This window comes from Pongo abelii, chromosome 1, assembly GCF_028885655.2.
Source record: "Pongo abelii isolate AG06213 chromosome 1, NHGRI_mPonAbe1-v2.0_pri, whole genome shotgun sequence".
In the NCBI taxonomy this organism is placed as follows: Eukaryota; Metazoa; Chordata; class Mammalia; order Primates; family Hominidae; genus Pongo; species Pongo abelii.
This window is the reverse complement of record NC_071985.2, coordinates 180,232,501-180,249,613: the sequence shown is the minus strand read 5'-3', so window position 1 is coordinate 180,249,613 and position 17,113 is coordinate 180,232,501. Positions and strand designations below refer to the sequence as shown.

The window sequence follows — 17,113 nt, the reverse complement described above, 5'->3', positions numbered from 1 at the left end:
GGGAGTAGAGGTGGGGGGGTGCTTAAAACAACAACAAAGAGCATAATCTCTGTGAGAGCAACAAGCTTTGTGGCATTTTCACCTGCCTTAACACCTCCCCCTTTCTGCAGCTCCACTGTAGCCTTGAAAACCTACAGCTTGCAGTCATGGTGAAAATTAGCAGCCTAGCTGGCACTGAACAAGTCAGAACAGAGTTGAAGCTCTTTCAAAGCCCCTTCCTCAGAGAACTGTCATTATATGACCTGTCTGGCAGTGTCCTGGTAAACCCCACTTGAAAGCTTTGTCTTTATTTCACCTCACTGAAAACTCACCCAGTGCAAAGAGTATTTTCCCTAGAGGCAATTGTCAAGAACAATCAGCCACAACTATTCAACAAAGTAGCTACCTCAGGTGCCAATTGGGGTAATCAACAAAATAACGAAAAAACTTAAAAGGAAAAGTTAGGGAGTAAGATATCCATAGGGGGCTTTGAAAAGATCTGATATGTTCCTGAGAATCTAGAAGGCTAATGGCATATATAAGGTCAGAGTTGTGTGCATGCTCAGGAAAGACCTGAGAAGGTCCTAAGCTCACCTCTGGCTAAACCTGGGGCTCTGCACAAGCAAAAGGCAAAGGCTAAGGTAGAATTGTAAACTGCCTGGCTGAGTACCACATTATGCAGCCAGAGGTCCAATAAAGACCAGGAGACTTTTTAGTTCAGTCATTTAAGGACATCTCTGTCCAGTCAGTAGCTAAGGGAAGAGAAAATTCAGTGGCCGTGTGGGAAAAAGAATTACAGACTTTATAGAATTAGCTTGGAAAAGTCACTAAATAAACAACCACAACAATAAACAGCAACAACAACAACAAACTGGGAAAGAGGAGGATTTGATTGATTTTTAGAGAAGCTACATTATATTATTTTAAATGTGCAGTTTTCAACAACAAAAAAGAAAGACATGCAGATAAACAATAAAGGGTGACCTATATACCTAGGAAAAAAAGCAGTCAATAGAAACTATCCCTGAGGAAGCCAAAACATTGGATTTACTAGACAAAGACTTTAACTAGCTATTTTAAATATATTAAAGGAAACCATATATAAAGAACTAAAGGAAAGTATGAAAACAATGTTTCTCCAGGTAGAGAATATTAATAAATAGAAATTATAAAAAAGACAACCAGGCACGGTGGGTCACACCTGTAATCCCAGCACTTTGGGAGGCCAAAGTGGGAGGATTGAGCCCAGGAGTTCGAAACTAGCCCAGGCAACATAGTGAGACCTCCTTTCTACTAAAAATGAAAAATTGGCTGAGTGTGGTGGTGTGCACCTGTCATCCCAGCTACTTGGGAGACTGAGGCAGGAGGATCATTTCGGCCTAGGAGGTTAAAGCTGTAGTGAACTGTGATTGTGCCGCTGCATTCCAGCATTCCAGCCTGGGGAACAGAGTGTAAAAACAAAAAACAAAAAACAAAAACAAGGAAATTATAGAAAAGAACCAAATAGAAATTCTGGAGTTGAAAAGAAATCTAGCACAAGACATCAAGGATAAAACCCTAAATTTTAGTGGACATCAAAATTAAAGGTATAGGTGGAGAAGGAGAACCATTTAAGAATAATGAGAGGGAATGCTCAGTTAGCCAAGGAAGGAGAGTGTTTCAAAAGTAGGAGATCAGAACACAAAAGTTAGATAGATAAAGAACGAAAAGTGTCCTTCGGATTTGCCTGTTACAAAGTCGTTGGCAATCCTGGAGCAATTTTGAAGAAGTGTTTTGCATGGAAGCAGATGAGATTCAGAAAGAATTGTAAGTGAGAAAGTGGCAATAATAGTGCCGGTACACTTTTAGAAATAGTAGTTATGACTGGAAAGTGATAAATATGTAAGGGATGTACCTAAATTATAGGTACGTGTTCTGTATGAATGAAGTCTTGGGTTTGAACCTAGCCTCTTCACTCTCTTTAGTATGTAGCTTAGCCAGTTAATCCTAGTTTCTTATCTATAAAATGGGAATATAGTACCTACCTTATAATGCTGTTCTGTGGATTAAATGAGGAAATATGTGTATGTAAAGTATATAGTAGAGTCCCCCAAAAACAGTAGAAGCACAATCACTTCCAGAATTCTCTTCCCAACATTTCTACAAAAGGGAGCCATGATGGATCTACTTACCTGGTTCTTGTTTGTTTGTTTGCCAATAATAAACCTCTTTTTTTTTTTTTGTCTTGAAACAGAGTCTCGCTCTGTCGCCCAGGCTGGAGTGCAGTAGCGTGATCTTGGCTCACTGCAACCTCTGCCTCCCAGGTTCAAGCGATTCTCCTGCCTCAGCCTCCCAAGTAGCTGGGATTACAGGCATGTGCCACCATGCCCAGCTAATTTTTGTATTTTTAGTAGCGACGGGGTTTCACCAGGTTGGTCAGGCTGGTCTTGAACTCTTGACCTTGTGATCTGCCTTCCTCGGCCTCTCAAAGTGCTGGGATTACAGGCATGAGCCACCGTGCCCAGCCCAAACCTCTTGTTTTTATCACAGTATGAAAAATAATTTTTAACCATTTTTGGAAAAGAATGTTCTTTAATTTGTAAAGAAAATTTGTTTTCTAGTGTGACACCCTCAAGGTACCGTATCTCTATGTAAATGTTGTGCCCAATGCTACACAGACATTATTTTAAAACTATTTTCTGCCTTTGGTAAATAGACTAAACTGTTTTCTTTATTCCTCAAAAGAATTAGATCATACTTCAGTGTTGATTTTGGTGCTAATGGGACATGGAGACGTCTGGATGATAATAAATATTCCTGTGGTATGGGCACTGAAGCCTTTAAGAGTTCTGCTGTAGTTTGTGTGTAAAGAAATGACTTAAATCCTCCTTTCAGACAGCTTCCTTACTCATATAGGAAATCTCTGTTTCATTAGGAGATGAATATGATATTTCATTTTAGTTGTTCTTGTTGACATACAACTTTTTTCTCCTCTGAAATAGCATGTTTTTATTATAATTTGCTTGATTGCCATTATTAGATATTTTTGTTCTGCCGTCCACTGAAATACTCAGAAATCATGCTTTATAGTAACAATATAATTTTTCATATCTATATTTGTTATTAAAATTTAGATCTAATTTTTATACAATAAAATGCACAGTTCTGCCTCTCAGAACCTTCCTGCTGCCGCGTTTGCACCTTGCTGCTCTAGCCTCTGGGGTGCATTCCATCCTTTCAGCCTGCAACTAGCAGAGAAAAAAAATTACATATTTTCTTGCCCCACGCATACCTTGAGGCGAGCAAAAAAATTAAAATAAATTTTAACCATGAGGGAAATTGTGCATATCCAGGCCTGTCAGTGTGGCAACCAGACGGGTGCCAAGTGCTGGGATGTGATCAGTGATGAACGTGAAATCGACCCCACCAGCACCTAACATGGGGACAGCGACCTGCAGCTGGACTGTGTCTCCATGTACTACAGTGAAGCCACAGATGGCAAATATGTTCCTTGTGCTATCCTGGTGGATCTAGAACCTGGGACCATGGACTCTGCTAGCTCAGGCCCTTTTGGCCAGGTGCTTAAACCAGACAACTTTGTTTTTGGTCAATCTGGGGCATGCAACAACTGGGCCAAAGGCCACTACATAGAGGGGGCCAAGCTGGTTGATTCAGTTGTAGATGTGGTACAGGAGGAGTAAGAGAGCTGTGACTGCCTGCAGGGTTTCCAGCTGACCCACTCAATGGGCTTTGGAATGGGTACTCTCTTTATCAGCAAGATCCAAGAAGAGTGCCCTGATTGCATCATGAACACCTTCAGTGTGGTGCCTCCACCCAAAGTGTCTGACACTGTGGTCGGGCCCTATAACATCACCCTTTCCGTCCATCAGTCGTTAGAGAACACGGATGAGACCTACTGCATTGACAATGAGGCCCTCTATGACATCTGCTTCCGCACTTTGAAGCTGACCACACCAAACTATGGGGACTTGAACCACCTTGTCTCAGCCACCATAAGCAGTGTTACCATCTGTCTCCGCTTCCCTGGCCAGCTCAATGCTGACCTCCACAAGTTGGCAGTCAAACTGGTGCCCTTACCACGTCTCCACTACTTCATGGCTGGCTTTGCCCTCTCACCAGCTGTGGAAGCCAGCAGCATCGAGCTTTCACGGTGCCCGAACTCATCTGGCAGGATTTCAATGCCATGAACATAATGAGACCCCTGCCACAGCTTATATCTCACTGTGGCTGCTGTCTTTGTGGTTAGATGTCCATGAGCAGATGCTCAACGTGCAGAACCAGAACAGCAGCTACTTTGTGGAATGGATCCCCAACAACATCAAGACAGCTGTCTGTGACATCCCACCTCATGGCCTCAAGATGGCGGTTACCTTAATCGGCAGCAGCACTGCCATCCAGGAGCTCTTCAGGTGCATCTTGGAGCAGTTCACTGCCATGTTCCCCTGGAAGGCCTTCCTCCACTGGTACACAGGCAAGGGCATGGATGAGATGAGAGTTCAGCAAGGCTGAGAGCAACATGAACGACCTTGTCCCTGAGTATCAGCAGTACCAGGATGCCACCGCAGAAGAGGAGGAGGATTTCGGTGAGGACGCTGGAGAGGAGGCCTAAGGCAGAGCCCCCATCGCCTCCGGCTTCTCAGTTCCCTTAGCCATCTTACTCACCTGCCCCTTTTCTCTCCCTCAGAATTTGTGTTTGCTGCCTCAAACACAAATCTAGATCTAGAACAGTGCCTAGCACGTAGTAGGCACTCAATAAGTACTTATTTGTTGAATGTTTCCTTTCTCTTTCCACTCTGGGAAGCCTAGGTTTCTGCCACTCTGGGTGACCCTGTATTTCCTTCTGGTGCCCATCCCTTCCACCTGTCCAGTTAATATTTCCTCCTTTTTAAAATCTCCAAGAAGCTGGGTCTCATCCAGATCTCATTTAGAACCAACTGGGTTTTGAAAGCCCATGTGGATAATGGCCGCCATCCTAAGCCCAAAGTGAAAGATGGTAGAAGGTGGCAGGTAGAAGTCACTGCAAGGAAGGGGATGGGATTTTCCATCCTAAAAGTTTTGGAGAGGGAAATCCAGGCTATTAAAGTCATAATTTCCAGGTATTTCCATTTTCCATTTCTCAGCTTCAAGAGAGGTGTTAGCAGTATTTTCTCCATTTTCAATCTCCCTCCAAGCTCTGCCCTTTGGAGAGGTCTGCCCCACTCTGTCAAGTGGAATCTTTCCCTTTCTGAGTCTACCTCTCTCACATATTGAATTCCTTCCTTTCCCCTGATTAGAGAAGGGGATCAAGGGGGGAAAGAGATCAGCCTTCGTCCCTAGGCCTCCAGAAATGCCCTCCTAATCTCCACCTTTTCTTAACCCCCAAAAAGGATTAACATCCCTGACTTTATGTGGGATGGTATATACTGCCACATCAGTGTTTGAGTCATTCCCCAGAGGGAAGGGGAACCCTCTTCCATCTTTTTTGCAACATCTCCTAGCTTCCTTTTGCTGTTGCTTTTTTCCCCCTTACACTTGGTTTTGTTCTATCCTACACTACAGATTCCTATTTTGAACTTGCTGCTTTTTTTCATATTGAAAATGTGACATTGCTCCAAGAGCCAAAAATAAATGGGAATTGGGAAAAAATGCACAGTTCTCACAAAAATGTGTACACTAATGTTTACAGCAGCATTATTCATAATAGTCAAAAGCCAGATGTCTATCATCAACTGATGAGCAAAATGTGGTGTATTTATTTTTATTTTTTTGGATTTTTTTCCAGACAGTCTCACTCTGTCCCCGAGGTTAGAGTGTAGTGATGTGATCTTGGCTCATTGCAACCTCTGCCTCCCAGGTTCAAGTGATTCTCCTGCCTCAGCCTCCTGAGTATGTGGGATTACAGGCACCTGCCACCATGCCCAGCTAATTTTTATATTTTTAGTAGAGACAAGGTTTCATTATGTTGGCCAGGCTGGTCTCAAACTCCTGACCTCAAATGATCCACCCACCTCGGCCTCCCAGGTGTGAGCCACTGTGTCTGGCCAAAATGTGGTATATTTATACTATGGAATATTTTTTGGCCATGAAAGGAATGAGGTAATGCTACAATATAGATGAACCTTGAAAACATTTTTAAATTCCATTTTTATGACATGTCCAGAATAGGCAAATCCATAGAGACAGAAAATAAATTAGTGGTTGCTTAGGACTAGGGAACACAGGAGAGAGATAACTAAAGGGTATGTGTGGAGTTTCTTTTTGAGATGATGAAAGTGTCCTAAAATTGATTGTGGTGCTAGTTGCACAACTCTGTGAATACACTAAAAACCACTGAATTATACACTTTAAATCGATAATTGTTTTTGAAAATTATATACATCCAGGTGGCAACCAGCCAAAACAAGATCAAAAACATTTTCATTACCCCCAAAAATTCTAGCCTGTCTATTTCCAGTCAATCCTCTGGCCTCCCTGAAACACTTCTCTCTCACTCTCCACCACCACCAGGCTGAGATGTTTGACTTCTCTCATGGTAGATTAGTCTTGCTGATCTTAGAACTTCATATAAATGGAATCATACAGCACATGTATGTATTCTTTTGTGTTTGGCTTCTTTTACTCAGCAGATTATAAAATTAATCCAAGTTTTTCTTTTTATCAGTAGTTCTTTTTTATTGCCAAGTAGTATTCTATTGTTGAAATATATCAGTTTGCTTATCCGTTGTCCTGTGGATGGATATTTGAATTGTTTCCTGTTTAGGGCTGCATGAATAAAATTGCTATGAATGTTTATATACAAGTCTATTTGGAGACATATATTTTTATTTCTCTTGGGTTGATAACCTGGAGCAAAATTTCTGGGTCATGGGACAGATCCATATGAGTAACTGTCAAAAAGGCCAGGTGCAGTAGCTCACGCCTGTAATCCCAGCACTTTGGGAGGCTGAGGTGGGAGGATTGCTTGAAGCCAGTAATTTGAGATTGGCCTGGGCAGCAAAGCAAGACTTTGTCTCTACAAAATATTGAAAAATTAACTGGGAGCAATAGCATGCACCTGTAGTCTCAGCTACCCAAGAGGCCGAGGTAGGGGGATTGCTTGAGCCCAGGAGTTTGAGACTGGCCTGGGCAACATGGTGAAACCCCAACTCTACAAAAAATACAAAAATTAGTCAGGCGTGGTGGCACAAGTCTGTGGTCCCAGCTACCTGTGTCTTTCCCTACTTTTGCAGGTATATCCATAGGATGAATTTCAAACAGTGGACTCATTGTGTCAAAGGGTAGTATATCTTTAAAAATCAGTGGAGATTGCCAAATTTTCTTCAGAAAAGATTGTATCAGTGTATATTTCCAACAGCAGAGTATGAGACTGCCTCTTTTCCTTCAGTCTTGTTAGTGTTAGATTTTTTCCTCAAATGTTCTTCCCTGGGTACTGAACAGGTAACCTAAAACACCCCAGAAAGATAGCATTTACTCAATTTTTAAATATTCAAAGAGAGACTCGCTTTCCTGCAGTATCCTTTGATAACCCTTTCTAACATTTGAGTCTACGCTGTTGGTAAATTTTTCCTTTTATCATTAATCTTTGAGATATTATGTCTAGTGATGGTGTAGCATTTTGTGGGAAAAAACTTATAAATCTTGATGACTTGAGTGGTAGTCTGAATAGGGAATTATTGAAAAGTAAATGTTTCCTTGCTACGTATTGAGGATTTGGATATATTTCGAGTAAATCTGGCACATGGCCATTAGCTGTAATGTGCCCCAAGAAAGAATTCAGACTCCTTGAGTTTATCTCACAATGACAGTTATGAGTAGCTTAAACATTTTTTCTCTAGTTACTTGGATAACAAACTGCAGTAGAATTCTAAGAGATTCAGAAAATGGTCAAGCGAAGTTCCAAAATATGTTAAGACTCATGATGAGGGTGTAAGATTCTCTTCTGTAAATGGTATTAATTTAATTGTAAGACAGTGCTACTTTGGTTGGGAACTCAGTATTGGGGAATTAGCTTTAAAAATTAAAGCTTCATTATACTGGTTTCTGATTTTGTTTAGATCTGGATGAAAGTTTCTAGCTGCCATAACAGTATCAATAGTAGAAGAAAATTGTAGTTTTCAGCATTTGAATTGAGTATTCTTTTGTTCATTGTTAGTTTAAAAACATTAATTCCTTTTAGATTTCCATTCAGGAAAATTACATTAAACTTGAACTTTTTTTGATTACTTTGCAGTGATCGTATGACAAAAAACACATTAGTGTTCAGGTAATAATGTCATATTTTATTCCAGTTTTCAAAGTGTTTTTACATATACTGTCCAACACTTACTGAATGCTTGTTTTTTTTTTTTTTTTTTTGAGACAGAGTCTTACTCTGTTGCCCAGGCTGGAGTACAGTGGCATGATCTCAGCTCATTGCAACCTCTGCCTCCCAGGTTCAAGTGATTCTTCTGCCTCAACTTCCAGAGTAGCTGGGATTACAGGGACCTGTCACCATGCCTGGCTAATTTTTGTATTTTTAGTAGAGATGGGGTTTCACCATGTTGGCCAGGCTGGCCTCAAACTACTGACCTCAAGTGATCCACCTTCCAAAGTGCTGGGATTACAGGCGTGAGCTGTCACACCCGGCCTGATCACTTGTTTTAAATGAGTAAAGGTTGGACATGGTGGCTCATGCCCATAATCCCAGTACTTTGGGAGGCCAAGGCAGGACGATAGCTTGAAGCCAGGAGTTCGAGACCAGCCTGGGCAACAAAGCAAGACCCTAGTTTCTACCAAAGAAAAAAAAAAAAAAAAAAGAATAGGTAAAATTTGGTTTTAGTTTATTCTTAGCTATCTCTACTTTTTAAAAAATCCATATTAATGTCTGTAATCTACTGAAAGGACATGAAAGTGCCTTTGAGATAAAGCTCTTGACAAAGGATTATTGATTGCTTTGAAGCTAGAAGTGGGTTTTTTTAGTTTGGCCTTTTGTCATAGTTCAGCCGGGCCTTTTAGGCCCTTAAGAAAGGCCTCTGTGCCTTTCCAGTAGGCTTCAACCTAGTGTTAGGTCCTGATCTTCTGTTATTCAGTCAACATCAGTTCAGTAGTGACTTATTGTGTACCCACTTCATCATTAGGTACTGTAGGGCTGTGAAATACGAGGTCTACTCATAGACCAATTCGGAGCCTCTTGAAGCTTTTAAAAGTATGTGTTCCTGCCTGAGTGTGGTGGCTTATGCCTGTAATCCCAGCATTTTGGGAGGCTGAGGCGGGCAGATCACTTGAGCTCAGGAGTTCAAGACCAACCTGGGCAAGATGGTGAAACCCTGTCTCCACAAAAAATGCAAAAATTAGCCAGGCGTGATGGTGCATACCTGTAGTCCTAGCTACTCGGGAGCCTGAAGTGGGAGGGTAGCTTGAGCCCAGTAGGCAGAGGTTGCAGTGAGCTGAGATCATGCCACTACACTCCAACCTGTGTGGTAGAGCCAGACCTTGTCTCCAGAAAAAAAAAAAAAATTATATATATATATATATTTAAAAAATATATGTTCTCTCTCTCTCTATATGTATTATATATAAAAATATATAATATATAATATATAATATACATTTTATATATAATATATAATATATAATAAATATAATATATAATATATTATATATTATATATTATATAATATATTATATATAATAGATATATAATATATTATATAATATATATTATATATATATACATATATATATATAAAATATATATATATGTTCCTGTCCTACCCTTAGACATTTTCTTCAGTCTGGGTTGGTCCTAAACAATTTATATATTTTTAAAGTTCCCCCAGAGCTTCTTATGCATAGACAGATTTGAGGGCTAGGGTTAGGATATATAAGGTAACTACTAGCCTCAGGAAGTGTATAAGAGGCAGATAATACAAGAATACAAATACTTATATATTTAAATAAGTAATTATAATACAAGGCAGAATGTGCTATAGGAGAAGCACAAAGCAGAAGTATGAAGAGGAGAAAAAGGGAAAGGAGGATGGCAGGGTCACGAAGATTTGCTAAATCCCATCACATGCCTAGTGTTTTGCCAGCATTTCTATCTACTTGAGTTTTGGGGAAGGAGATGCACAAAGAGGAAGCATGTTTAAACCAAACTGTTTGCTTTTACCAAACAGGTTTAATTCCTTCTTGCTTATACAAACTCTACCTTTGTTATTTTCTCAATAATAATACGCTGTTCTAAGTACACTTCATGTACAAATGCATTCAATTTTCATATCGATTTTTCTCTTTTACAAAAGAAGAAAATAGAGGCGTGGAGAGTTTAAATGATTTGCATGAAGTCTTCAAGCTAGAGAGTGGCAAAGCTAAGATTCAAACACAGGCTATGTGTTCCTAGCATCCAGGGTCTTAACCGTTATACTGTTCTTCAGTGTCCTTTCCTCACTGGAAACGCCCATCTTCAAGTGCTCTCTCAAGTGTTATCCACCTTATGAAGCTCTTCCTGTTTCACTGATTCTTTCCATAGATTGAATTAATCTTACCCTTTTCCGAACTCCTATACTTTCTCAGTACTTTTCTTTTGACATTTATGCTCGTAATATATATTATCATTATTTATAAGCTTTAAAAAAATCTTCCCTATTTAGGCCGGGCACGGTGGCTCATGCCTGTAATCCCAGCACTTTGGGAGGCCAAGACGGGCAGATCATAAGGTCAGGAGATCTGCTGCCTTTTGTTCAGCTATGCCCTGTCCCCAGAGGTGGAGTCTACAGAGGCAGGCGGGCCTCGTTGAGCTGCGGTGGGCTCCACCCAGTTCGAGCTTCCCGGCCACTTTGTTTACCTACTCAGGCCTCAGCAATGGCGGACGCCCCTCCCGAAGCCTCCAAGAAATATGGGACTATGTGAAAAGACCAAATCTACGTCTGATTGGTGTACCTGAAAGTGACGGGGAGAATGAAACCAAGTTGGAAAACACTCTGCAGGATATTATCCAGGAGAACTTCCCCAACCTAGCAAGGCAGGCCAACATTCAAATTCAGGAAATACAGAGAACGCCACAAAGATACTCCTCGAGAAGAGCAACTCCAAGACACATAATTGTCAGATTCACTAAAGTTGAAATGAAGGAAAAAATATTAAGGGCAGCCACAGAGAAAGGTTGGGTTACCCACAAAGGGAAGCCCATCAGACTAACAGCGGATCTCTTGGCAGAAACTCTACAAGCCAGAAGAGAGTGGGGGCCAATATTCAACGTTCTTAAAGAAAAGAATTTTCAACCCAGAATTTCATATCCAACCAAACTAAGCTTCATAAGTGAAGGAGACATAAAATCCTTTACACACAAGCAAATGTTGAGAGATTTTGTCACCACCAGGCCTGCCTTACAAGAGCTCCTGAAGGAAGCACTAAACACGGAAAGGAACAACTGGTACCAGCCACTGCAAAAACATGCCAAATTGTAAAGATCATTGATGCTAGGAAGAAAGTGCATCAACTAATGAGCAAAATAACCAGCTAACATCATAATGACAGGATCAAATTAACACATAACAATATTAACGTTAAATGTAAATAGGCTAAATGCTCCAATTAAAAGACACAGACTGGCAAATTGGATAAAGAGTCAAGATCCATCAGTGTGCTGTATTCAGGAGACCCATCTCACGTGCAGAGACACACATAGGCTCAAAATAAAGGGATGGAGGAAGATCTACCAAGCAAATGGAAAACAAAAAAAAGCAGGGGTTGCAATCCTAGTCTCTAATAAAACAGACTTTAAACGAACAAAGATCAAAAGAGACAAAGAAGGCCATTACATAATGGTAAAGGGATCAATTCAACAAGAGGAGATAACTATCCTAAATATATATTCACCCAGTACAGGAGCACCCAGATTCATAAAGCAAGTCCTGAGTGACCTACAAAGATAATTAGACTCCCACACAATAATAATGGGAGACTTTAACACCCCACTGTCAACATTAGATCAACGAGACAGAAAGTTAACAAGGATATCCAGGACTTGAACTCAGCTCTGCACCAAGTGGCCCTAATAGACATCTACAGAACTCTCCACCCAAATCAACAGAATATATATTCTTCTCAGCACCACATCACACTTATTCCAAAATTGACCATGTAGTTGGAAGTAAAGCACTCCTCAGCAAATGTAAAAGAACAGAAATTATAACAAACTGCCTCTCAGACCATAGTGCAATCAAACTAGAACTCACGATTAAGAAACTCACTCAAAACCACTCAACTACATGGAAACTGAACAGCCTGCTCCTGAGTGACCACTGGGTACATAACGAAATGAAGGCAGAAATAAAGATGTTCTTTGAAACCAATGAGAACAAAGACACAACATACCAGAATCTCTGGGACACATTTAAAGCAGTGTGTAGAGGGAAATTTATAGCACTAAATGCACACAAGAGAAAGCAGGAAAGATCTAAAATTGACACCCTAACAACACAATTAAAAGAACTAGAGAAGCAAGAGCAAACACATTCAAAAGCTAGCAGAAGGCAAGAAATAACTAAGATCAGAGCAGAACTGAAGGAGATAGAGACACAAAAAAACCCTTCAAAAAATCAATGAATCCAGGAGCTGGTTTTTTGAAGAGATCAACAAAATTGATAGACCGCTAGCAAGACTAATAAAGAAGAAAAGAGAGAAGAATCAAATAGATGCAATAAAAAATGATAAAGGGGATATCACCATCATCCCACAGAAATACAAACTACCATCAGAGACGACTATAAACACCTCTACTCAAATAAACTAGAAAATCTAGAAGAAATGGATAAATTCCTGGACACATACACCCTCCCAAGACTAAACCAGGAAGAAGTTGAATCCCTGAATAGACCAATAACAGGCTCTGAAATTGAGGCAATAATTAATAGCCTACCAGCCAAAAACAGTCCAGGACCAGACGGATTCACATCCGAAATCTACCAGAGGCACAAAGAGGAGCTGGTACCATTCCTTCTGAAACTATTCCAATCAATAGAAAAAGAGGGAATCCTCCCTAACTCAATTTATGAGGCCAGCATCATCCTGATACCAAAGCCTGGCAGAGACACAACAAAAAAAGAGAATTTTAGACCAATATCCTGATGAGCACTGATGCAAAAGTCCTCAATAAAATACTGGCAAACCAAATCCAGCAACACATCAAAAAGCTTATCCACCACGATCAAGTTGGCTTCATCCCTGGGATGCAAGGCTGGTTCAACATATGCAAATCAATAAATGTAATCCATCATATAAACAGAACCAAACACAAAAACCACATGATTATCTCAGTAGATGCAGAAAAGGCCTTTGACAAAATTCAACAGCCCTTCATGCTAAAAACTCTCAATAAACTAGGTATTGATGGGACGTATCTCAAAATAAGAAGAGCTATTTATGACAAACCCACAGCCAATATCATACTGAATGGGCAAAAACTGGAAGCATTCCCTTTGAAAACTGGCACAAGACAGGAATGCCCTCTCTCACCACTCCTATTCAACATAGTGTTGGAAGTTCTGGCCAGGGCAATCAGGAAGGAGAAAGAAATAAAGGGTATTCAATTCGGAAAAGAAGAAGTCAAATTGTCTCTGTTTGCAGATGACATGATTGTATATTTAGCAAACCCCATCGTCTTAGCCCAAAATCTCCTTAAGCTGATAAGCAACTTCAGCAAAGTCTCAGGGTACAAAATCAATGTGCAGAAATCACAAGCATTCCTATACACCAATAACAGACAAACAGCCAAATCATGAGTGAACTCCCATTCACAACTGCTTCAAAGAGAATAAAATATCTAGGAATCCAACTTACAAGGGATGTGAAGGACCCCTTCAAGGAGAACTACAAACCACTGCTCAACGAAATAAAAGAGGACACAAACAAATGGAAGAACATTCCATGCTCATGGATAGGAAGAATGAATATCGTGAAAATGGCCATACTGCCCAAGGTAATTTATAGTTTTAGTGCCATCCCCATCAAGTTACCAATGACCTTCTTCACAGAATTGGAAAAAACTACTTTAAAGTTCATATGAAACCAAAAAAGAGACCGCATTGCCAAGACAATCCTAAGCCAAAAGAACAAAGCTGGAGGCATCACGCTACCTGGCTTCAAACTATACTACAAGGCTACAGTAACCAAAACAGCATGGTACTGGTATCAAAACAGCTATAGACCAATGGAACAGAACAGAGCCCTCAGAAATAATACCACACATCTACAACCATCTGATCTTTGACAAACCTGACAAAAACAAGAAATGGGGAAAGGATTCCCTATTTAGTAAACGGTGCTGGGAAAACTGGCTAGCCATATGTAGAAAGCTGAAACTGGATCCCTTCCTTACACCCTATACAAAAATTAATTCAAGATGGATTAAAGACTTACATGTTAGACCTAAAACCATAAAAACCCTAGAAGAAAACCTAGGCAATACCATTCAGGCCATAGGCATGGGCAAGGACTTCATGACTAAAACACCAAAAGCAATGGCAACAAAAGCCAAAATTGACAAATGGGATCTAATTAAACTGAAGAGCTTCTGCACAGCAAAAGAAACTACCATCAGAGTACACAGGCAACCTACAGAATGGGAGAAAATTTTTGCAATCTACCTATCTGAGAAAGGGCTAATATCCAGAATATACAAAGAACTTAAACAAATTTACAAGAAAAAATCAAACAACCCCATCAAAAAGTGGGAGAAGAATATGAACAGACACTCCTCAAAAGAAGATATTTATGCAGCCAACAGACACATGAAAAAATGCTCATCATCACTGGCCATCAGAGAAATGCAAATCAAAACCACAATGACATACCATCTCACACCAGTTAGAATGGTGATCATTAAAAAGTCAGGAAACAACAGGTGCTGGAGAGGATGTGGAGAAATAAGAACACTTTTACACTGTTGATGGGACTGTAAACTAGTTCAACCATTGTGGAAGACAGTGTGGCGATTCCTTAGGGATCTAGAACTAGAAATAGCATTTGACCCAGCCATCCCATTACTGGGTATATACCCAAAGGAGTATAAATCATGCTGCTATAAAGACACATGCACACGTATGTTTATTGTGGCGCTATTCACAATAGCAAAGACTTGGAACCAACCCAAATGTCCATCAATGATATAGTGGATTAAGAAAATGTGGCACATATACACCATGGAATACTATGCAGCCATAAAAAAGGATGAGTTCATGTCCTTTGTAGGGACATGGATGAAGCCGGAAACCATCATTCTGAGCAAACTATCGCAAGGACAGAAAACCAAACACCACATGTTCTCACTCATAGGTGGGAATTGAACAATGAGAACACTTGGACACATGGTGGGGAACATCACACACTGGGGCCTGTCGTCGGGTGGGGGAAGGGGGAAGGGATAGCATTAGGAGATATACCTAATGTAAATGACGAGTTAATGGGTGCAGCACACCAACATGGCACATGTATACATATGTAACAAAGCTGCACGTTGTGCACACGGACCCTACAACTTAAAGTATAATAATAAAAAAAGGTACTTTGTAGTATTCTCCCTGCCCTTGAGAATGTACTTTGTGAGATTCACCCCCTGCCCGCAAAAAATTGCTCCTAACTCCACCGCCTCTCCCAAAACCTGTAAGAACTAATGATAATCCCACCACCCTTTGCTGACTCCTTTTTCAGACTCAGCCCGCCTGCACCCAGGTGAAATAAATGGCCTTGTTGCTCACACAAAGCCTGTTGGGTGGTCTCTTCACATGGACGCGCGTGACAAATTTTATATCTTTTGGAGAGAAAAACTGCTCTATTATAAATATACATTCTTCAGTGTATGCTGAGTCTATGAAAACTTTTTGCTGTTTGAAGCTCACCAAGCCTTTTCTTCCTCAAAAATTCAGGCTCTGATAGTAGAAAACCATGCTTTTTAATGTTGTTTTTGGAAAGGCATTTAAATGTCTAATTTGAAACTAAAGCCGAATTATGACTTTATTGTACTTGGCTGTCTTGATAGTCAAGGAGAAGGAAGAAAAGACCTCAGAGAATAACTCAAAATGTTATCCCCTATAGCTTTTCCATTCTGTGTCTATTCATAGCACTTAACGTCCTTATCTTTGTTAGCACTTTGCATTTACATTACACTGTGAATCCTCTGTTATCTTTAACATTTGGTAGAGTGCTTGATACATGTTCCAATAGTTTATTTTTAGAAGCAACCAGATTGTATACCCTTATGTATGTAGCTGAGTCCTAGGTCAGTTACTTTCATGTAAAAAGGTTGACCAACATCTTGTTAGGAAATGTTTGCAGCAAGATGATGGTTTGTAACCAGTTGGTTGGAAGTACAGGTGGCCTGGACTTGCATTTGGCATCTGAAGTATGAACAGCCTGGTGGGACTCAGCCCTCAACCCATGGGATCTGACACTATCTCCAGGTAAATAGTGTTAGAATTGAAATGAATTACAGAATACCTCATCGGTGTCTGTAAAAGAATCAATTTGGTATTTGGGGGAAGCCCTCAACTTCCCGACATCTAGTCACAGAAGTGTGCTGTGAGTGTGTTGAGTAGAGAGGAAAAACAGCTTGCTTTTTCTATTTACATCTAGCTTTTAATTTATATCACTGTTAGGGCTTAGAAAACAATACACCAAAATAAAAGCCTCAGAAGCAAAAATTTTTCTCTGGCCTTCTGGCCTCCTGTCTCTCAGTCCCATTCTCCCCACCAAGCCCAGCCGTAGAAACTAGAATCCCTCTTCCTCAAGGCAGATCATGAAAGCCATAACCCCTTTTCCCCAAAGCCAGTCATGAAACCTAGAATACTACTATAACTTCCCTTCACCTTTCTGTGTAAAAACTGGCCATAAAGAAATGATCTGATCTATCTTGTTTGACTGTGGGTCATAAGATCCCCATTCCAGAAAGGGACCTGCCCCACTCCCAGAAGGAAGGAATGCATGCTCAGAGAGGCCAAGAAGAACCTAGATGGACAGGCCTGGCTGGGTTTCCCCACTCAGTCTATTAGCATTAGATCATATGCTTTTTGTCCAATCATATCTCTATACGGCTCTTCCATACTTTGTTGAACCCAAGCATAAAATGGACAACTTGCCCTGTATCTTTGGGTCTTTATTCTGAATGCTCCTATGCATA

General features: G+C 40.4%; 1 protein-coding gene and 1 pseudogene across 3 annotated transcripts in view; both read left to right on the top strand.

Moving 5' to 3' along the window:
- Positions 1-17,113, top strand: part of SCP2 (sterol carrier protein 2) — a 118,308-nt gene that overhangs the window by 62,080 nt on the left and 39,115 nt on the right.
- Positions 3,055-6,757, top strand: LOC129059099 (tubulin beta chain-like; annotated as a pseudogene).